The sequence below is a fragment of the Seriola aureovittata genome, chromosome 13 (assembly GCF_021018895.1).
Source record: "Seriola aureovittata isolate HTS-2021-v1 ecotype China chromosome 13, ASM2101889v1, whole genome shotgun sequence".
NCBI lineage: Eukaryota > Metazoa > Chordata > Actinopteri > Carangiformes > Carangidae > Seriola > Seriola aureovittata.
The window spans coordinates 20,020,949-20,045,681 of NC_079376.1; the positions used below are offsets into that span (position 1 = coordinate 20,020,949).

At 39.6% G+C, this 24,733-nt stretch overlaps 1 protein-coding gene across 6 annotated transcripts in view; it reads right to left on the minus strand.

The window, feature by feature from the left end:
• The window catches only part of lrfn5a (leucine rich repeat and fibronectin type III domain containing 5a), a 115,136-nt gene extending 92,829 nt beyond the window's left edge, over nucleotides 1-22,307 (minus strand). For 2 of the 6 annotated variants that reach the window (XM_056393989.1, XM_056393992.1), the window contains exons 1-2: nucleotides 21,330-22,307; nucleotides 844-899 (exon numbers count right to left, since the gene is read on the minus strand). The gene's annotated coding sequence lies outside the window, so the exon portion shown is untranslated. Of the gene's footprint in view, nucleotides 1-843; nucleotides 900-21,188; nucleotides 21,209-21,329 lie in introns of all 6 variants that reach the window. The other 4 variants (XM_056393990.1, XM_056393994.1, XM_056393991.1 and 1 more) reach the window with 3 other exon arrangements.
• Nucleotides 22,308-24,733: the final 2,426 nt, after the last annotated feature.

Consider the following 24,733-nt stretch of genomic DNA (forward strand, 5'->3'; position numbering starts at 1 on the left):
TGAGTGGTCAATAAGACTAGAAAAGTGCTACACAAGTTCCTTCCATTTACCTTCCGTCTCTACATTACCAGAAGCAGCTTGGGGATGACTGCCTGGTAACTAGTTTTACTTAAACGTCACAAGTAACAGTATTCTGTACTTATTCCGTTGTCTGACAGTTAAGCTCCTTTCAGTAGTGATCACACTCAGTCAACTGACATCTCAACTCCTTATCTTCCTCTTCAGTTCTCACAATGACTCACACAACCTCCGCTGTTTGAACACAAGTTACCCAGCATCTTTACTACAACTTCTTTCTGTGCTGCTTCTTCAGCAGATACACATCTTTCAGTTCACTTGAACTAACATTCATTTTCTCTGGACTTCCACTTCAACTTTCACTTCCAGCTCAATTTTATACTCTGATGATTTTGATGATTTTAGACTTTGATGATTTCAGCTCTTTCCTTTCAACTGAAACTTCAGTCTGTGTTTCTGCTTCCACTTAAAAAAGAAATGCTTTATCTATTTCAGATATTTCAAAGCTGCAGGTGTGAGCACATGTAAATATTCTTGGGGAAATCTAGCCTTTTGTAGTTATAATATTAATATTAATAATAATAATAATAATATGTGGCTTCTGAAATTATTGATGGTATGATTTTTTTTTAATTCCTCACAGTGTGATTCAGTTTGACAAGTGCTAAGTGGGATTGAAATAATAATAATAATTATAATAATGAAGACAGAAATAAAATGGTTCTGAACAGAGACCCAGCTGATCACACCTCCTGTGACCCACCCCCAACCCCCCCAAGTTTAATGTAACTGGGGGCAGAAATAGCATAAGTGAATGCAAATTACCTCATTGTAGTACAGTGGGGCCGGCCTTCCCAAGTGACTGTCTGCCAGCTGTGGAGCTGATGGTTGAGGGATGAAATGGAGAAAGGAGATTAGGAAACCTGATATTAAACTTCTTACAGGGTATTTTAAAGCCTCTTAGGTCCTCTCACTCTCACTTTACCGCCCTGCCTTCCTCTCTCATTCTGCTGAACTACTGAATAAATGATGAAATTCAATATGGCTCCACAATCACTCGGGTATTTTGTTTCTCTTCCTGTTTCAGCCTGTACTCCAGTCTCTCTTTCTTATCTCTGCAAGTTTTTCCTGCTATTGTTTATCCTCTAATCCTCCCTTTTATCTCATTCATTTTTCTCTGTCTTGCTCCTGGTAATTGCTACAAGAGTGCTACAGAATTACATTGCTACTAGAGTGTTTCTTTCCAAAGCCTTTCATACCTTGGGTCGAACACCCTGTTTACACCAACATGTTTACCTGACTAAAAGTGCAGCATGCACAGTGCTTAAGAGATATTGCTTCTTCAGTCTGTCTCCAAAAAGGGGACGTTAGCAGTTCAGAGATCATGTATCTGGAGTACAGCTGCAGTATCAGTTTCAAAAGAACTTTGTTACAGATGTTATAGAAAAACCAAGGTCAAGAAACACCAAAGAAACAGCAAAATTATTTTGTTTGTAAATAAAAAAAACTACTTCCAGCAAATCATCCATCATTGTTTTGTATCAATGATAATACACCCACAGGAAACTGCTTCTGAAAAGAGAATGTTTACAGATGATCAGCATCAGCACTGATCAATTACTTATTAAATATTACTCAATTACTATAATATTATTCATAATTCAAGTGATTATGTCACCTTACTAATTACTCAACAGCATAAGTAATTAGATATATTATTCACAACATTATGGTCATTACTCAGCTCAGCTCAGTCAAAGGAGTCTTTAAGCAACTCAATAGCTCCCACATTCATACATCACATCTTCTGTATTTAACACATGTCGAAGTGGAAAACCAGACATTGTGATTTAACAGGCAGTCAGCCTGCAGTTTTGTTTTGAGGTATCTACTGACCATTAACAGATAGTTAACGTTAGCTCCGGAGGCTACATGCCGCGCTCCATAAGTCCTGTCTTCACACCAGAGCTCCCTCCAACTCTGCAGATAAGATCTGCTGCACACATTCTTACATTACCAGTCACCTGAACAGATCATTTTTTCAGATTTAATTCCACCCAAAACTGAAGAAATGATAACATCTTGTCATTCATGAAATAGCCTAGGTGCTGAAACTGTCCAGCTCTACAAATATCTGTTAACTGTGTTTGATGACAGATTGAGATTTAGCGGAAATACAGATGTGAGTGTGAACAAGGCTCAGCAGCATCTGCACTGCCTACATGAACTAAACTCCTTTAGAGTAGATCAGAGAACACTGACAACAGTTTGTCGTTTATTCTCTGGTTTACAAAAGGATAAGAAGTGAGTACAAGGGGTTGTTAATTTCAGCTCCAAGACTGTTACTACAGACTCAAAGAAAAGATCATGTGTTATTTATTAATTGCCTACATTATGGGACAGGCTGCTCCTCAAAAAACACATGTATGCTACTACAATGCTGTGTCAATTCCAAAACAGGGCCACTGCAATGCTACCACACAGAACACCACAGCTGTGTGCAGCTCATACCTGTACTTACTAACATCTAGTCTAATATTGGATAAAGCATCTGGGTCATGTGCTGGTACTGAAGTACCCCAGCATCACTGTATTAGTAGTAAAATACAAAAGAGGTTCCATGCTTGGATCTGATAAAGCGTATCTGGGTGGAAAGCTGCACAGATGCTGCAGCTAAGCTGCTGCTGGCTGTGGATTTTCAAAGGATAAACTCTTTCCTTCAAGAAGCCAAAACACCCCTCCAGTCAGAGAAAGACCCTGATTTCCAAAGTCTCTGGCTTTACATAAGTAATGCCATGTACTCTGACAGGGAGGGAGTTGTTTTATTTATTTATCTAAATTTAAGATTTTTACACCCTGTAGATTTTTAGACATGGATTAGTAGATGATGGCAAGCTGTGTTCTTTTATCAGAAATCTCAATGTGTCTTGTCATCGTTACTGCTAATACAATATAACACCCTTCTGTCCATGTCCATCCATCCGCCCATCTCTTTCTTTGTCTCACCCACTCTCAATCTCCATCACTCTCTCTCTACTTCTCCCTCTACGTCTCTCTCTCTCTCCTTCCATCTCTTTCCCCTAATCTGATGGAGTGAATAATTCATGTCTATTCTTCAAGGAGGCTCTTTGTTCTCCCCAGTGGTGTTTTCTTTTAAAGCACTTGGGACAGTGTGATTGTGTGTATGCATGCAGCATTTGTGTGGTTGAATGAAGCTCAACTCATCCCGGATTCCTGGGTACTTTCATTCTATCCATACACATGTGCACACATTCACACACTCATGCCAAATTTCCAGAACAACCTCTTATTCCTGCATCATTTTTTTCTTTGTGTCAAGAGAGAAAAATTCTGTGATTTAATTATTTGCCAGCAAGTGTGTATGTGTGTGTGTTATTATGTGTCTCAGTAAATGTGTTTGCATGTGTTGTGTTGTTGTTTGCACATATGTATTGTACAGAATCCAAACAAAGTGGAAGTGTGAAAGCAGATATATATTTGCTTTCTGTAGAGCACATCTCTGTGCATCTCATATTACCATGATTATCAGTATTCATTACAACTCTCAAAACAATGATGTGTGTGTGTGTGTGTGTGTGTGTGTGTGTTACTTAAGATGATCATTATACTTCGGAACTTCCTCAACCTTCTGTGCTGCATATTAATAATTATCTCTCACACAAAAATATATATATATATATATTCAAAGCATCAGCTGGAGTGAGACAGACGATGCTTCTCTCTAGTATTAAACTCATTAATTATTTCAAAAGTAATGTTATTACCCTGCAGTGTGTGTCTTGGATCCTGATTTTCAAAATAATTGTTCCTTTATGTAAATATTAAAGTTATGATCCTTAAGATTTCAGTTCTTATTTGGCAAACATCTGTAGTTACTGCAGGTAACACTAAGGACACTTTAATAATACAAGTCCCAGTTCTGCAGCTACTGTGTCAGAAATACAGAGGACCAGAAGAAACTTCTGAGTCAGTTTACATCATCGCTAGGAAATCGGACTTCTTCTTTGCAATGTGCACGTGTCTGGTATTTACTCTCTAGTATCTATGAATCTCTTCCCCCTTTTTTTACTTTAGATCAAGTAGGTCCAGCATCATACTTCACTTACACATACTTCAAATTCAAAACCAACACCTCCACCACATTCTATCCAGCACAGAAAAATAAAACGAAAAAATAAAATAAAATAAAATAAAAGTGGTCCTGAATTTTCCAGCACAAATTCTTCCCCTAGAGATTTCAATACAAAGTAATAAAATTAACAGTATCATATCATCTCCACAACCTGCTTGTGAACTCCATTTGAAATCAGTGTAATTAACGGTAAATGGACTTGCACTTATATCGCACTTTTCTAGTCTTACTGACCACTCACACATTCATACATCACACTCGTACGGACAGTCATACACTCATGGAACAGCCATCAGGGGAAATGTGGAGTTCAGTATCTTGCCCAATAACACTTCGACACGCGGCCTGGAGGAGCCGGGGATCGAACCAACGACCTTCTAATTAGTGGACGACCCGCTCTACCTCCCGAGCTCACAGCCGCCCAAAACTAATCAGTGAAGATAAACAGTATTTTATAGTTATAAGAGAATAAACACCAAGCATAAACAAAACATCCAAAATGATTCCTTTGAGTACTGGACTGTGGTTACTTGACTGACAAGTGTGTCAGCCTATCAGAGTCAGTCAGAGCGGTTGCGCTTGCCATGCCACCTCCCCTAGGACTCCTTCCCTTTGATCAGTTTGGCTTTCCATGGTAAGATCTATTTAACTTTAATATCATTCATATGAGGTCTTTGTACTGTTTTGCATTGCTAAAGGAACAGTCCTGTGGGAGCACGGTGGCTCTTGGGCCTGCAGAGTTACCAGACTTGAGGAGGGTCCAGGTTCAGACTTCAAAGTGATATTTCAGAGGGTGAAGCCACATATTTCTCCTTATTATTGCTAACTAAAGGCACGTGTGTCTTTGTAATGTCAACCAGGCCAGCATTACTTGTTATTTCCAAACACATTTATCATCATCACCATCATCACTTTTGTCATTTCTTACTTCAACAAAGGCAACCACAAAGGCAGCACTGAGACAGATCCAAAGTTGTGAGAGAACAGAGTCAACACATCAAAGACAGAAGCACGTCAGCCACGTTGGATAAAAATCAAACAAAATTAAATATGGACCCAAATTTTTCCTTTGATATTTTACATGATAAGCAGAGTCGGTCAAAAAGCCATGAATGAAACATAACATCAACTATGAATGTCTCTGTGCTAATATTACATTTATTTATTAACCAGCCAGATCATTTTGGATAATTTATACAGTAACTAGCAGCTGCAGTGGCACTTCTGCAGCTGACAGGAGCTTTAACACCTAACTGTAACAAGACATTACTGGTGTTAAAGAAATTCAGAATTCAGCCTCTTGTTTTGACAGTGTCACACTTTAGCTAACACTACGGCTCGTGTGTGTGTTGCTCCAGCTGCTGATGCCGTGTCTGAATTGGACTTTGGTTGATAGTTTGTCCTGCAGCTCTTCACTCATTTCAAAGATTTCAGTGTCTTTCTGTGTTTTTTTGTCCTGAGATGAGTTGAGTTTGTTTCTGCCTCCATCTGTCCCTCTGTCTTGCAGGTGCCATTTCAACCAAGTACCATGATGTGCATCAAACTATGGCCATCATGTGACTAAAGCAAATGTGATAATCCACATACATATGGAGCTCGCCGAGCATACCAAGGGGCCCACGGCGATCATCAAGTGTTCTCGTCCACCACACAAAAGGTTGAGTTAATTTCTGTTCTGCTGATTGGAATCAGAGCCACTCCACCCGTCTACGGCCTGAAGGCAAAATTAATATTCATACCAGTTTAGACCCTTGGTCATGAATATTTATAATGGTTAACACCAGATACGCAAATGAGCCAGCCAACCCAGATGGCTTCAGATCACGACATAATGATCACACATACATGCATGCACAAACACAACTCATAAAGTACCAAGGAAACGCACACACACTATGATGTCTTGCTTCCAAAAGGAAAAGACAACGTGCCTCACGTATCAGAGACACAAAGTGGAGATGGAGAGATTAGACACGGGTACAGAATTCAGCTGGCAAAATTCAAGTGGAGATATGATACTGACACAAACAGGATGTGCCCATATATCGACAAGTTTACTCTACTAACACGTGTGTGTACGTGAGGAGAGGACAGAAATCAGGGTAAATAAATACTTCCAAATGTAATCCATACGTATTTAACTTTCTTGAGTCGGTACTCAACAGTGGCTTATTGCAAGATTAAAGCTGGTCCTTGAGGAACGCCGGCGCTGTTATGTTGCCAAAAATCTTCCCCAGGTTCCTCAAGTACAAGGTAGGCTGATAGAAAGGATAAGATTAAAGAAGATTACTGCCACATAAACGGGGTAGATTAGTGATTAGTGATGGTGTCGCCTACAGAAAACTGTGAAAAAATATTGTCTTAGGAGTCAAACTGGTTCAATACTGACGCACTTAACTGCTGTAATAGGCAGTACAGATGTGTAAGTGAGTGAGGTGACATTTTGAACACAAAAACTTAAACAAAACACACACACCAGGAGCAATTAAGAGCAAACGTACAAATTGGAAACAAACAACTTCAAGTTATGACACTGAGTTTACAGAGAGAAGATTTTCATGCTAGCATCCTCACAATTAGCATGCTGATGTTTGGTAGGTATAACTGGTTGACCATATTTGGCAACTTTCTTTAGCATGCTAACATCCACTAAATGTGACCTCTCATCAAATCTCTGAACAAAACATGCTTTTAAGTGGACACCAGACATATTTGAGGATTTCCTTTTCCTTCTATTTCTTGCTTATAGTTATACACACCTCTACACTTCCTCACACACACACACACACACACACACACACACACACACACACACACACCACCCACACACACAAATCCTGCCTAGATACTGTGAGCACAATCAGATATTTCCTTTGAGCCAAAGCCTTGCTAACCAGCTTATTACACCACCTACTGTGTATGTGTGTGTGTCTTGTAAGCACTGGTTAACGTGCTACATATGACACAAGTAATACACACACCCACACACACGCACACGCACAAGCAAAAAGAGCTGTACTTCTGTTCTGATGCAGGATTAAGGCCAACTAACTTGTTGTCGGTAAGCTCAACATCACCTGAGATCACACACACACACACAATGAAGTCAATTAATGAAGTCCTTTTTCAGGAATTATCAATGTAACTTGTTCCCTTAATCTTAATATACTATTGTATCTTAGTTGAGGAAAGTCAGATAGTTAATGATGCTATCTAAAATGACTGAATGCACGAATGACACACATTGCTAAACCACCTTGAAAACAGCAAATTTTTGTCACGTGGTGAAAGCAGCAAAAATTCACATTTAATCGAGCCCAAATCACCTGAAATGCGCAAGTAAGATGTGGCTGTGTTGTGCTCCATGAAAGCAGCTGCAGAAGCATCAGTTTTTCGGGTTTTTTTACTGTCAGAATGAGGTCACGCTGAGCAACAAAGCTCAACTGGGTCACAGGCTGTGACTCGTGGTATGTTGCTATATACCTGGACTCAGTAAAACCCCCACCTAGCAGGGAGGCATTCTGCATGGAGCTCTCAGTGACTTGGGCTGATGTGCATCTATTTCTTTATTTATGTTTTTAAAATGGCAAACAGGGTGTTGACTCAAGGAGCGCATTGTTGTTGACCTATGTATTGTCATTAACTCAGTATTGGTGGTTTCTATACAACGTAATTATCATGCCATAGCCTTTTATGCAACAAATTTCTTACAAGTGCTGATAGGATTTTCCAGTGTGAATACAATGTGTTTATGGTAATGGTTCAAATTGGGGACTCACAATGAGAGATATCACAAGAACTGATACTTTGGTTCTGAGTCGATTCCAAAATTCTATAAATATGACTGTACTTGTTTTTCTACAGCAGCGAAGATGTTGTAAGTACTGAAGATGTGTAGCCAGGCTGATATCACAGTGTACTTAGACACCCTGGTGTACATGTCTGCATCAATGCAGCAAGGTTAAAAGGTTAAACGATGGAGGTCAGCCAAAGTAAGAGTTTCAGATGGCGTTTATTACCTATCTGCACCCATTAATAATAATGCTTTCACTGCTAACTACATTAATATGTTTTACTGCATCTGACCACACCCACCTGTGAGCAAGGGTGTGGTCATAGGTTCAAAAGGGTCAAGAGTCAACCCACAGAGGTCAGTGCAGCAATGCTATTCCTCCATGTAATATCTAGCGTGGAGTCACCAGAGTGAATCCACACCGTCTTCCTGTCAGCTGAAGCATGACATCAGAATAACAGCCTTACAATAAAGTAAAAATGATGCATCCTCAAGCTTATCCTGGAAACTCTTATGTATGTGTAAAGGTGTATGTACAGGTGTTGTAAAATGGACGTCTCAAAAACCTAATCCATCTCTTTTAAATGTGCTGACTCACTGTGTGGCACCGGTAAATGGTTGAGTCATGCTTTCACTTCAGTTCCCAGAGGGCAGCCGTCGTAACGCTGCACATCCTTTTATTTGCTCGCTCGCTGCGTCGTGGTTACCTGCCTACTTAAGTAGATGCTTTGTGTGCCTGCTTTACTTTGTATCTGCAGTTTATGAGAGCTCACAGGGAAGCTCCCGTAGTGTGGTTAAGAGCATTTGTGTTTTATGAATCCACACCCTACTAGTCTCTGCGTCTTATCCATAAATCATGGTGTAGTCATTCCTTCCTGCACGACATACACTGCTGATACTATTAGGTAAGCAGACTAAGTCATGATATCAGGCTTAAAGGGATACTCCAATTTTCAACCCCATTGTTGTAATAGGGGAAAGACATTAAAATCTGCATCTTTGCTTGCGCCACTTTACTTGCTTGAACTTTACTCTAGATTTACTTCTTTTATATTCACATTCCAGTGCAAGCCAGGCCCCAGACGAATGAAACACTTCGCTAGCTACATTTGCCTCCGCTTCTTCTGTGCAAAGACAATGTGAGGGTACTTATATACTAGACCTTATGGACAAAAGCAATAACAACTTGCATTTAGAGCGGACTGAAAGTTGCAGTCAAAGAGATCATGTTCTACAAGCTGCAGTGAAAGAAAATCAAGCAGATTTCATGGAGCGGGTCAAAAATCTGCAAACATAAAATTGCTTTAGGTAAAGTTTATGTAACATTAGCATTAACATCAGTGATGTAAGCACACATTTGAAATATTAAGGCGTGTTAGGTAAAAAATACAGTGCTTTTTATAAAAGCCACTGAACTTCAGTCCATTTTCAAGGTATATTTATTAGTATTAACTTTTATCCTAATCAATATTTCACAACACAAAAAAAAAGTTTATGTAAACACAACTGCCTTTTTTATGACATTTTTGGAGGAAGATAAATTGCAGATGTGTTTTTGTATTTTGTAAATATATTTATTTAACTACTTGAATTAACATAAATGTGCGACAACTAGTTGATTAATGGCTTAAAGTAATAGCTACCAGGTGACCAGGAAAATCTTTGGTAAGAGGCCGCCCCGCTAAAAAGCAGCCTTTTTATAGTTTGTTAGAAGACTATGTACTCAGGAGTTAATGTGTGTGTGTGTGTGTGTGTGTGTGTGTCTCTCAGCATGGTGGCTTAGAGATCAAGCCATACTGACTGTCAAAATGACAGCTCATTATCAGGGACAAACAGCCCCTAAGGGTACGGACGGACGGACACACACACACACACACACACACACACACACACACACAGAGTTCCATTAGCTTATCCCACTGAATTAGAGAGGAGGAATGAACAGAGAGAATTTTGTATTGAATTGATTTACATTCATGAGAGCCACAGTAGTAACCTATAATCTGTTGAGTATATACTGTTTGTGTGGAACTATTTTGTGACATTTAAACATAAATGAACAATTTGTCATTGCAATGCTGTAACTGTTCAATCAATTCACTTACACCTGAGTTCAAATAGCCTGTGCATTGCATAATGTGACAGTATGTGCACTGACATCATGCAGGGATCTTGTCACTTGCTCAAACAGCTTATCTCAGGCCATCTCCATACAGTAGATGTATGAAAGGTGCCCCGTGGAGCTTTTGACCACTATTAGTAATATAGATAACTTGCATAACAACGTCCCTGCACAAACACATGCAGTCCGGTGACATGATACACTGCCCTATGGTTTTGCACTGTTTCCTTCATCAACAGTCGGAGGCATTTTACGGTTAAAGACGTGCACGAACACAGGCAGGGAAGAAGAGTGCGAGCAAGCAAACAAACATGGATGTAAATAATGTTGGTTTGCAATTCTTCCAAAAATCAGCTTTGGAAATTATCTAGACATGTTTGTTTGAGATAGACACTGTGATGCCACGATGTTGATATTTTGACACCGGGTAATAAACTTATGACAACACTGGTGTTACTAAATGGGTTACTTAAATGGTTTATTAATGGTCTATAAAAAAAAAAAAAAATTTTACAAAGATGGTGGGGCTGTTAACGGCAGAAAAGTTATGTAATCAGTAATAAGTTCTGTGTGTCCCTGAACACCATTTAAAACTGGTAATACCAACTACTGGCAAACGAAAAACTGACACACAATACATTTAATTCGCAACTTTTAAATACTGCTGCATACACTCTTACGACATTTTGTCTGTACAGTAATCAACTTCAAACAACTGCTTAAACATATTTAAAAAGGAACAATTTTGTCTAATATAAAAACAGGTCAAAGGTCAAACTCATTTCCTGAATGAGAAGAAATACAGCATATCTGCTATCATCTGATCATCAAGGGCCAGGAGCTTAAACATGAGCCCTGAGCAGGCTTAGAGGCCAAAGGGTCAGAGTCCCCTTTAGCAGAGCCTGTGATATAACAGTGTGTCTGATAGATTTGACTATAAACTATTAAAATTTCTTGATGGGTCAAATTCCTTCTAAAATACATCTTTACTTTAAAAAGGCCATCATGTCACCTTCAAGATATACTCAGGATATGACAATTAAAGTGCTACAAAAAAGAGGATTTCCAAGTCAAGATTTCCAACAGGTGCCACCTGGACTATTACAGTCAAGTTGCTTGAAGTGCTGGATCAAAGTAATCCATCACCGGACCTATTCACTGTCTTTTATTTTGAAATCACAGCTCTTTTCTGTAGGCATGTTGCAGCAGTTACTTTGGATCAAATCCATCCTCAAACAAGCAGCTCAGTCTTAATTTCATTCAGGCTGCTCAAGTCTTGCCATTTTTATTCAAAAATAATTAACTAGGTTGCTCAATACATTAGAGTATCCTCTGAATATCTAGAATTTACTGGCAACTTCCTAAAACCATATCAATACCCTTCAGTCAGATATATCAAGAGATCAGATTTTGGAGTGTTTGTTGGTGAGTAGCAGCTTGCTAAGCTTAGGTTAGTGCCAAGTAGAAAGAATAAAAAATAAATCAAAACACAGCCAACAGCTAGGATTAGCTGGCTGCTATTAATAGTATTTGGTGTAAAAGCTAGCTAAGTGGGATGCAGTGATTTGGGAGTCATCCCTCTGTATAAAGCAGATGGATAAACTTTAACTAGCCAGTGTGAGCATGCTACTCTAGATTTGATTTTGATTTGTTTTATAATGACACTAAACCAGACAATCCAATACCTGTGGATGCAAATAACCCGTTCACCTATTTAAATCCAAATCTGGATAGGTGAAGTCATTTGAAATGTTATTGAACCATCAGTTCCACATCAAAAAAGAAATTAACAACTTCATAGTGGAAAGTAAACATGGACAGTGTCAAGCTTTTGTAGACATTACACATTGCAGAGAAAGACCGAAAAATATCAGACTTCTCCATCAGAAGAATAAATCAAAAGACTGAAAGGAAGTAGTCAAAGTAAGGCTTTTATTTTGTAAAATGAGACCACCACCACAGCACTGAGGAGAAAGAAAAATGAGGAGGAAAATCCACATTTATAGGGAAACAGGTGAAACATGAAAGAAGAAAACCACAAAGCAAAAGACCTTGATCTGTGATGTCACTGGCCTACAACATGGTTATTATTTTTTCTGCTGTGGCAGGATTTTGTTTAGGTCTAGTAACGCAGAGATTCAATCGGTTCACTTCTTTAACACATACCATCCCAGGTGCTAATATGACTGCCAATTAGTTTAGTCTTAACATATGGTGAGTTTAATGAGAAAAAATCTGAGACATGCAGTATCAAATGTAGAGGCAACAACATGGAGGGGATAAAGAAGCACTCCACCACAAAAAGTCACGCATTGTGGTTTTAATTCATTTCCAAAACACAGTAATAACACAACAGTGTAGAGACGGTAAGAACAAAAAACAAGAAAACTCTAAATCTAAGCACCTCATTTTGGATCACTGTACTCAAAGAGGTTCTGAGGGAATAAGGTCTACTGAGTAGAGCCTATACAGTGCTGAACCAGAAAATGTACCCATATCTCACGTCTGCTGTGTAGCATTAATCTGTGTGTGAACAGATGGCATGCGCTAACAAGCTAGGCTAAATGTAGCTACTCTTGGCATGAGCCAAGACTGATCTCTGACTTCCTGATCCCAAGCCTCTTAATTAAATGCACCATTTAATCTACTCAGTTTTCAGTCCCTCTGCTGCTCCAAAAACAACAGCGTTCATCACTGATGACCTCCTCGTACTGCTGATCAGGACATCACACTACTGAAGTAATTATAATGACAGAGCCTCCCATTTTAAAAGGCAGTGTTCTGAAGAAATTATCATCATCCTGACCGATTATTATGTTGTTGTTGATAATAACTGTCAACAATATGTAATCATTTTTTTTCATATTTCACTGTCATTACTGTTTGTTCCCACCCAGTGGCGACAGGGCTGGGCAGTATATCGACTTAAGGTATATCAATGTCTTTTCAAACAAGATATAGAATGAGACAATGGCATTCATATCGATTATAGTTAATGTTCCGTTATAAAGCCAGTTTCTTCCGATAAGCCGTGTCAGTGTTTGTATCTCTCTTCTCTCACACTCAGCGCAAGCTCACCCCCACTGTCCCTCTGTCTCTGCACAACATGGAGGGAGACACAGCACCGGTCAAACTGCTGAAGACCACCTGGTTTGTGGAAAGAAATTATTTGGAGATGGTTTGGGTAAACCTGTAATTTTACTCTATTTTAAGTTTTTAAGTTATTGTCATTGAAAACAACTGAAGGAACATTCACAGAGACAGGCCTATTTTTATCTAATATTTTTAATTCATATTTCATTAATGTGTAACAGCAGTTAACTGTTGTCTAAGATGTTAGCTAGCCAAGGCTGCCACAGTACGGCACCCCACCTCTCCACACTAACGCCCAGATATTGTAAATAAGCAATGTGGAAAGTGGATGACTCATAAAAGCAATGCGGTGTGATAGTATTTTGATCTAAAAAATGAAAATGAGGTTATATTTTGGCTGTGACAGAATAAACTGGCATATAACCACATCAGTGCATTAAACTGCTAGGTATAAAGGCTGTTGGTGCTAGCACTGCTAACGCTAGCCACACTCGACAAACAAATAAGTGATTGTTTACCCAGGTGTTGTGACTCCCAGAAAATTGTGCTTAGTTTGGACTGTTTTCTTACTTTAAGACTAGTCAAGTAGTGTAAACTGAAATTTCCATTTAAAATCGACAGAGAAATTAGTTGTTAATATGCTTCTAACAGTAACTCAGTTTCACAGTACCCACTATGCTCATATTGATGGAGCCAAAACAGATAAATTAAGGATTCATTCTTTATACAGATGTTGACACAGAATTGAATAAAATATAGTGAAAACTGCCAGGGATGCATATATCTTGAGGTGTCCAAGGTCCTTTATACATCCTGAAGCAATATTGAACTACTTTGTATTTTACTCATAAATGATTATACAGCAGTTGATGTTTGGAGTGAAGTTGCAGATAGCAGGGCACGACACTCACTATCCTTCAACATTTGCAGCAATGTAGCACCAACATGTCAATTCTGAAAAACTCTCTTGGGCATTGCTTTATAACCTTTCACCATGACATAAAGCTCTCCTTAGTATCAGTCCATTCATTCACAACAGTTCATGTCACTAACTGAGTGTCAGGCAGAGGTGGTGGACAATATGCTATTGTGATGCTATTATTTGTAGTATGAAATTAATATTACATTAAATTTGCCCTGCTATAGTTTCGAACCAGCATCCCTCGCTGCAGCTGTTTAAAGGCGCCTCACCCTGCTGATTTTGAGTGAATATTGTGAATGCTCCGATTATCAATTGTAAAAAATGTTTTGTTTGTGATGACAACTTTGTTAAGTTTTAACATAGCCATACAAAGTACTTGTCATCCTACAGTCATCACTCAGGGTATCTGAGAAAGAGTGTTTTCTCTGTTACTCATGGAGTAGAGCAACCGTCGCCACACACTCCACCAGCTACTGGCAGTTTAAGCAAGACAGTCTGACTATGGATACGATCGTGCAACTCTAAAAAACTGACTCTGGCTCTATACACAATAATGTTTTTTTTAAGAGTTGGCTTTTAAGGAGTCTACCTTGTTGAAAGAATGAAACAGAAAGGAGGCAGGGCATCAGACACATTGTATGAAAGTGCTCTCAAGCACTGCCTCTGGCAGTAGCTTGTGGTGCACACTTTATGCCAAGTATGTGTTTGCTCACCCACTGGCTTTTCTCATGGTTTATATCAAGCAATAAAATCTTCACAGGTAAGACTTTATTCAGCACAACAATAAATAATGTTCATCACAACCTGCTCGTGTGCTGCAGGAGTCTTTCATCAAAAAAACACAACTATTGGGGATCTTACAAAGCATCTCATCACACAGATTTGTGTTTATGATAATACTCAGTGGTTTAGTGTAAGTCCTAGAGACATAAAACATGCAACTCAAATTAGGTTTTGTGCAACACACTAAACTGACCCTGTATCATGCACAATGGATATGACATGCCACTTTGGCACGACATGCACATGCAGTTCTGCAGAAAACACAGACCACACACATTGTTAGCATGCTCTGCCATCAGAGCCTGAGGACTCTCAGGCATCTGGAGTTGCACAAACTCAGCAAGTCTGTCAGCTGTTCTGTAGGCGGAGAAAGGTAAGGCTGCATAGTGCTTACAGTAAATACCAACTAGGAAGCCATGGAGTGCAGGTAGTATCTGACAGCATTTATGCATCAAGTTCAATAACTTATAGTCCGGACAATGTTATCATAGAGTGTAAAAGTGGGAGTTTTTAAATGTTTGTGCCCCAGTCTGATCCTGCTATGGCTGTCTACAAAGGCAATTTTACAATATTTTCAAAAGGCAGTGCTACAAAGCATCTCAGTTTATAAAAAAGCTTTTCACTGCACTGATGTTTCACACATTTCACCCTCAGGATTTTTTTCATAAGAGCTACTGTACTGTTGGATTGTGTAAGCTAAAACAGTCTGTGAAACTAGTCTACTCTCAATAAAACACCAAGTGCCATGTCTGGTGGTGGAATCCCCCGGTGACAATTGTGCAATATTTACAATTAGTCTTGTAATGACAGTGAAAGCAGGTCCAGTGCAGACTGGAAAGTTTTTAATCAGAAGTGAAAAATTCAAATTTACTCTCAATGTTATTTGTTTTCTTGCACCGAGATGACTTATGTTAATATGTATATTTATGTGCAACTCATTATCAAAGCTTTCAGGCTGGCTAATGTATCCGTTACATGGTCGCACATAGATTTATACAGACTTAATGTTGAAACTGTCCTAAATAATGCACAGAAGGCACAGATCGCCACTTGTTTTAACAGCAAGCATACCTTTCTCCACACAGACAACAGGGAATAGTGCAGTTCTAAAAGACTCTGTGGGCTCTTCTTTCTAAGAAGAGACAAAGCAGAAAAATAATGGGTCATCAGTGTAAAATACCTTTTTTATTTTAAGTAGTGGTTCTGCTTATCTGAATAAATTTAGATCCACTAGATAAAATGTAAGGGGTCATGAGATTCTTAACAACATTGGGAAGCAGAACATAAAAGGTTATTATTTCCAGCCGTTCTTGAATCTTTGCTCTTTATCTGGAAATTTTGCCTCTTGAGACCTCTAAAAACTGTCTGTAGATGTATCTGCAACTCAAGAAGAGGGGTAGACAAGTAGATAAAGCTTTGTTTTAAATGCTACAAACAAGTGGAATTCTGTCTATATCTGATTTTCATGACATCAGTGTCTAGTTTGTTATTAACATATACGTTATTCATGCTTGTCAGCTACCATAATGTATAGATGGACTAACTGATAGACACACAGGCACTGAGCCAGAACTCTGTGCATATTGTGTGACATTCACCCACAGTTACATGTCCTGAACACGGCTCATTATTGCCCATGTCTCGCATCTGTCATGTCAGCCACTCCTCTTGGTCACACCATCACACACACACACACACACTCCCCAATGGCTACCTAAAGCAGGATCTAGTGTCAGACATGACACAGGTGATTTTGAAGCAGCAGGTGTGCACAGAGCAGGGGGGCTGGTGGGGGGGAGTACTTTAACAAACACAGGAAAGAAAGAACCCCATAACCTCTTTTGCAGCAGTTGCACAGCAGATGAGCTGAATTTCCAAGAAAAAACACCACAGAAACACCACCAACAACATACAAATCTATTCTAGGGTAATTTAAGACTCTGTAATGGATTTTAAACAGGAACTTAACTAGAGCTACTAGCCAGCCAAACACTAATCCTGCCTTGGCAACGACAGGCTTTTTATTTAGCGTTACTTGTGTTTAAACAACGCTGCCAACGCACTATAGCAGCACTAGTTTCTGCATGTCAACAAACCAATGTCTTACTGTTATTTCAGAATAAAAAGGTGCAAGTGCCTGTAAAGTACACATAATAGTATTTTGGTAGTTAATTTATGAATTCAATATTACCTGATCATCAACAACTAATTCCATGATAAAAATACTTCGACTTAGCGTAAGGCTTAACATCCTATGTCAGGCCCCCAAGGTCTTCTTGAAATTTACTGATAGTTTCTGGAGGGAAAAAACCCTGATTTCATTCAGTTGCAAAACTTCTCCAACACTTGCGTCAGGGTTGTTTAGGCTGGTCATGGGAGACTAAAACTAGGAATAATTTGCATAATTCATTTTCCAATATTAAGGTGTTCAGTGGAAGCATATACAAATACGCATATACCTGAGATCGAACCCTGAGTTGCACCATAACTGATTTCTGCAGGTGTGGATGAGGAATATTTTGATTGGGCAAGTTTTATTTGCGAGGGAACAATTAAACTAATCAAGCATAGAGACACAGCCTGTAATAAAATTAAAAAAATAAAACGGTTAATGAAATGGGGCAAGCAATATGGATAAAATGCTCTGGCACAATATGTCAATACATATCATGAGATCATGATTCATCTTGATTTGGGCTGGACCATTAATCAAAATATTATGTAATATAAAATTATATGATATATAATATAAAGTGCAATATCCAAAATGCTGGGGCTGCAATATTTTTTAGCAATTGAGCCTTGGGCATTTCACCAACTGAGATCATTTGAGAACTTCTGGTCTAAGTTGTCAATCATCTGTTTTTCAGCCAATACCTGGGTGAGTAATGGAGAAAAAAAAGATGGTTTGTCTTTTGTCTTCTCCCTTCAGACTCACTGATGGCATTTTAAGGACATATTGTTTTAGTTGATAATGACCACACACACTCACCCAGTCACCCACATAATCAATCCAGATGTCACAGCATCAGGCCCACTTTCCATAAAGCCTGTCTCTGCACTGCTAATAGGAAATGTTCTCTAACATCTGTGGTCTCCATCCCTTTCCCTATCTCACTCTCTCTTCTCACTGCCTCTCTCTCTCTCTCTCTCTCTGTCTGTCTCTGAGCAGTAGAATAAATTGAATTAGAGCTCCACCACCCACTCCGCAACATCCTGCAGCCCTCTGTCAGATGCCTAAACAGAGAGAGGAAGAGAGAGACAGAGAGTTGCAGAGAGATAAACAGAGGGCAAGAAGAAAGAGGGCATAATAAAAATCCCCCCTGCCCCTAAAAAGAATAAAGAACAGTCCTTACAGCCTCTTCACTCCCCTGGACTACAGCCTGATAAGACTCCACATTTTTTTTCCCCTTTTCGTGGGTTGTGGGGGTGAAAGAGACAAAAATAATGAGAGAGAATGGGAAAATAGAGGATAAGAGGGATGCTGCTTCTGCTTCATCTCAGTCTGCCCTAAACATGCCATTATGGAATAAGGAGTGATAAAAATGCAAGATGCATGCACATAAAGAAACACACAGCCAGTCATACAAGCACACCAGATTTTTATCCTTAAGTTCTGCACAACTTTAAATGCTATTCATCCAGCACTGATGCCAGTAAAGCAAATTATTTATTTTTTTTTTTAAATGCTAAAAGGTGGGTAAGGGTCATACAAGCTGTTTGTTTGCCGTCTTACATTTTGCAAAAAAAAAAAAAAAAAAAAAAATCCAACAATCTGTAACACAAATGCACTGCCATTCATCCTGAACCTAATGGCACAGCAAACCACTCCTTTTAGACATAAATAAGAGGCTAAACACAACTAAAATGGAGTGAAAATCACCAGTTTCTCTCCCTCACTCATTCACCCACACTCTTTCTAGAGCCAGGGAAGCATTTGCATAATGCCTCCATATCCACGGGCCATTAGCGCCAGCATGAGTGGCTCGTGTGCATAAATTTATTGCCTTGATCAATCTATGTGAGCTACTGTACCGGTACAAACCGATGAAACTCCAATCTGGCAGGAGATAGAGGGAAAAAAGGAGGGCAATTTTCAAATGTTGACATGTCATAGTCCTAAATTAGAGAGACATTAAACAGCACAGCCCCTCATTGGGAAAAAGGTTTGATTAAAATGGTCATTTGAGATCACTTCTACTGATTTACTGCACAGTCTAATGAAATAAAATAACTTCCCATTTGCGGAGAACCTCATAAAACAGTTTGCAAGGACCAAAGTGTCAACAGAATGCAATTTGATGTCCACAGGTGTAGAAATAAGATTCACTGTTTTCAGATCAAGTGCAGCTCAGGAAAACACATCTTAAGGTAGCATTAGCTTTGATGGAAGATAGTGACAAACACAATGGATACAGCTGTTGCTCATTTCCAAATGGCTTTACATGGCCAGTTGCATCCTCTTCACTTGGCTTAAATAGGCAGTATCTAATGTATTAGGGCAAGCCATACTGCTGCCATGTTTCTTAAGCTATTCCTGTATTTGATGCTTTATATCCCACAAATGAGGCTCAGCCAAAGGACCAAGCTGAATACAAAACCCAAATGCAAATCCATCACACACAAAAAAAAACAAACAAAAAAAAAACTATTTTGTTCTGTTTTTCTCTAAAGCTTCCATTTTATATAGCTCCAATTTCTTTCTTTTGGCTGAAGGCAATACAAAATCTTCCAGCCTTTCAATATTAAATGAAAAACTTTGATATATAAAATACAATTTAATGATCCCTTTAGAGAAGTTAGAAATAGACACTTTGATTTTTGATGCTCGTCGTATTTAGATTATTCCATGTCTTTTAACACAGCAGAGTGCACGGTTTCAACTGATACTCATTTTAAATGTGCATTATGTCTTCATAGATCCAAAACTGTTTCCTACTCCAATAGGATGTTTACAGTAACTAATGTCCTGCTGCTGCAAGGACAACTCAGAATATGCTTCGACTAACACAGAGAGCAGAACAGTACAATGCATAAAAATGCCAGGCTCCTTGATTGTGAGTAAACAATAAAATGTGAAAGAAAAAGCAAGTATTTGTGGTGTAAAGTTGTTTTAATAATGCAATTCTAACCTGCCTCTATTTCTAACATAAATATGATAAACTGCTATTTTAAATAAAAGACCTAAATAAGTTTCACAACATGTGACTACACAAATTATTATCGATATCAAATAAAATTTATTTCAGATCAGTGTTGGAGAGTGTTGAATGACTGATAATGACTGAAATACAGTCTTCGTTTAAATTCTAATGTACTGGACTCTACCATTATCTCCTGATCCATTCAGTGGTGCCCTCTATCCAGTATTGTATGTCTGAACAGGCGTGGACACACACACACACACACACACACACACACACACACACACACACACACACACACACACACACGGGGGACAATAGGAATGCTCCATCACGATCCAGCTTTGTGCCAACAAGGTATAGGGCTGGGGTTCAGTTGCGCACGCGCACATACACAACGCACAAACACACACGCGCGCAGATTATATGTCTGCCATATGTGTCGTTTCTGGATTAAATTTCTAGTTCACTGTAACATGGATAAAATATATAACCAGAGACGCAGACAGGGACACGCAAACGTAGCCCAGTACTCGCACTGTCTCCACACAGTCACTCTCCCTCTCTCTTGAGGTACAGGCGCAGTGTGTGCGGCGCACAAAAAAGGGGTCGAGGCGCAGTGTTTGTGCGTGTGTGCATTAATAACTAGCTATACTTACAGACTGCTAATATTATCCTGTAGCCTACATGCACATTGAAGTGAGTTTACGATTGCTCAAAACCCATAGGCTTGGACGCGTGCGCACACACACACACACACACACACACACACAAGTTTTCTGGCGACACTCACGCGCTTCTGCGTGTGCGCGCGCGTACACACTGACGTTTATTCACAACTCAACTGGGTGCAGAGCTGCTTGAAATTTAGCCTACCTACAAAACTAGCTTACGTCTGGGTCCGCCGACCACGGGCTCAGGCGCGCGCGCACACACACACACTCACACACAAACACAGGTTCTGTAACTTACACAGGGCTCAATTTTGACCTTGCAATGTTCTCGCTGCTGGTTTTCCTACATATAGCAGCACCTTCTCTCTGCACCCCCCACCTTGCTCTCCAAACACACCCTCACTGCCTCCCTCCCGCCCCATTTCAGCAACCAGACTAAATGTCTGTACTAGGAAATCGAGAAATAACTACCTCTGTCCCTCTTACCTCTCAAAGCCACCATTCCTCTGCTCCAAAAGACGCAGTCATAGAGGAAGAAGAAACAGAGAAGCTTAGAGAGATAAGGGGAGGAGAGGACTGAGCCGTCATTTTTAACATATTAAAGAAATATAAGAGTTTGAACTTTACCTTTTTCTGGATGCAGTTCCTTCGTTCAGAGTGTCAGGGCGCAATTAACTTTCCAAATCCCATTATTAGAAAGGTAGTGATGATTACAGTTGTAACTCCACACAAATATGTTCCAGAGAAGAGAATATGCCCCATATGTGTGTATATCGAGGTAAATATATGTAATATCCTTTGGGTGGGTGTAAATTCCGTACGGGTTTATAGTTCAATCCTGTCTTCCAGTGGGGTGCGTCCGTTTTGCATTCTCACAGCGCCCGACGACTACATCCTCCACTTCTCCCTCCTCTCTCTTTCTCTCTCTCCCTGTGTTTTTTCTCCCGGTTTCATCCCTCCATCTGCGGGGCGAGCAAAGAATCCCATGCGAGAGAAACTGAAATTATTCCCTCCAACTCTCCTTTACCTTCAGCCGCTTCTTTTTCTTCTTTTTTCCCCTCTTCTTCCCAGCCGGTAGTGCCTCCCTCCCTTCCTCCTTTACCGCCGGTCGCTGCCCTCGTGCAGGTGAAATGGGAAGAATTCCACTACAAGAAAAAATATCCCAGGCAAAAGGGCGGAAAAGTCTAATTATCCCATTAATAAAGGGGGTTAGGCAGATTTAGCTGGTTATTAAACAAACATATATCCGCAGTAGTATCTTCCCTGCTTTGTTGGAGAACGTTAAACCCTTTCTATGACGAATTTTTGGATTTTCACTTCAGTCGCCAGCTTCTACCTCTCCCTCCCTCTCTCTCTCCCCCTCTCTCTCTCTCCTAGTCTGTCTTTACGTCGCTCACCCTCTGTTAACTCGACTCTTTGCGTCTCCTCTGCAGTCGGGAGTAGAATAAAAGAGAATAGAAGAAACAGAACAGGCTGAAATAAAGACGAGGCAACGTCCCAGTAAAGCTGTCGTCCGGTCACTCACTGAAAAGCTTAACGGTACAGTCTCGCTGATCCTCTGTCCTCCCAGCCCGTCGCGTCTCCCGCACCGTTAATCCATATAGCGCAGCGGGCATGACAATTGTCAGGTTGGAGAAAACAAAAGAATGCGACTTCCTGTTAGAGTTTTCAAAATAAAACCCATCTTTTGGCCGTTTTATTAGCCTAATAATCCACAATCTTTAAGTGATAGCCTATGTCTGGTCTCTTCCATGTATTATAGGATTTGCATCAATGTCTCATCGGAGGAGAACATGATATGCCCCAGTTATCCTTGCGTTTATCCGAGTTGATCAATCTGCCTCGGACCCCCAGACCATTGAGGGCTCCGAAAGCTCCATATTCACTGTATGTATTGTGGTATGTGGAGATATGATTAATTTGCAAATACGTTTAGGAATATGCACAATCACATTACACTATCAAGTGAAAATGAGATGGCCCAGTCCTGCATTATTAATCCCATACAATGGTCTTCAGTCAAACCAAAGTTTTGATCCTTCCATTATTAAATTTCACATTGTGCTCCTGTGCTATTTCTATATAACTCTGTTAAAGTTGGTGGGCAACCATTTACAAAACATATATGGTGTAGGAGGTGTTAAAAGGTCAAAAGATTCATGGCTCATTTTTGCCCTGGGGCATCCAAGTCAGTTAATCCAGAAATGCATTGAGCCAGGAACATTAAGTGTAATAATTAATTCAAATAGGGCAAGGCTGGCATTTTTAATGAACTTTAAAATTTCAACTGTCTTGCTAAAAGGTTTATTCAGGTTCCATAAGAAGTGGAGTTAAATCTTCCCATACTACAAGGAAATTATATAACTGGAAATTGATATAAATACAAAAATAAAAAGTTGTCACTTGTCATGGCAAATAGACTTATCTGCAATCACCTTAACCATACTGTAGGATAGGGCTGCACCATTAATCAAAATATAATCAAAATTGCCAAATGTAATATCCAAATCGCAGGAGCTGCCAAAAAATCGTAGGAGCTGCAATTTTTTTTGGTAAAAAAGGCAACATTGTTAGTACCGTTAGCATTGCGGTGCTACAGAGACACCCCGGCCTACAAATCATATTCTCCAGATGTAAAGGAACATGTTTGTTTGGCACAAGACCCAACAAAAATCACATCAATCATCTTTATATTTTTCTCATTGAAAATGAAATGCAAATGATCATTCAAACTGAAATCACAATATTTGCCGAATTAATCGCTATAATTTTTTTTTTTATATACATATGGTGCAGCCCTACTGTAGAAGTAAGATCACCCACTTCATATGAAACGATTCAATTCTTGTTATCCATATGACTGTAGAATAAGATTCTTCAAGAGGTAGATGTTCACTGCATCCTAAAGAAAAAGTCAACACATTTGAGTATGCTCAGAACAGATGCCAAGTTGCATCCAGAGGTGATATCATCAAAACACAAAAATAAATTAGTCTGTTGATATAAATGTCACTATCTTTGAAGATTTTTTTTTGTTTGTTTTTTGTGTGTGTGTGTGTGTGTGTGTGTGTGTGTGTGTGTGTGTGGGGGGGGGGGGGTGTTCTCATTTTATGCCTAAAACATAATGATGGTTGTGGTAAGCCCACTTTGCCTTACCAAACCAGATCCTATTTCGTTTTGTTCCAACCAGATCCCAAAGAGTATAATACACTGGCATTTACTCTGAAATACAAATCACCGTATTTCCGGACTGCGCCCTGATAGTCTTGTCTCGCTTGACGAAGCTCAAAACCTGCTGCATGGAAGTTGTTGGAAACCGCTCTAGTTCCCCATATCGTGCACGGTGGCAGCCTACACCCCGCTGGACACGCTACATACATACACACATTAAACTTATACAACTCTGCTGTCATGTGTCAGAGAGGGTGTTCGAGTCTCCTTCTCGCCTGTGTCTGCGCCTCAATCACTCCGCACATCGTCGATAAAACTCGAGCGTGCGAGAAATTGAAGGGAAAGTGGCTGCCCACCTTTCCTGGACCATATGGAACAGTGTGGTACCGTAACATCAGAGAGCACCAGTCACCTCCTCGAGACTACATTTTCTCAAACATCATTCTCCCTCTCTGGCTTTTGAGAAGGCGTTTCTCTTTGTGAAAGAGACTCGAAGAATGAGAGTGTGGTGTGGGCTACTGACTCTCTTTCTGCCGTTATACAGATTATTGTTACGGGGTTGATAGAGACAAAAAAGAGGCGGGGGAGTAGGGAATAAATCCATATAGTTTGTGGAAGGGCCACAACATTGGGCCAATTTTTTACAGCTAAAAAAGATCAGGTTCACTTCATTATGAAATAGGTTTTGAGAGAAATATATGATTTTTATGAACAACATATCAATGTGCCTCCAAAACATCTTATATTTTCTAGTGACACTGACTTTCGCATAACAGCATACGATGAAATCATTGATCTACAAAGAAAATTATATTTCATCACACCCTGTCTCCAGAAATTTGGACTTTTAAAGATGCCAC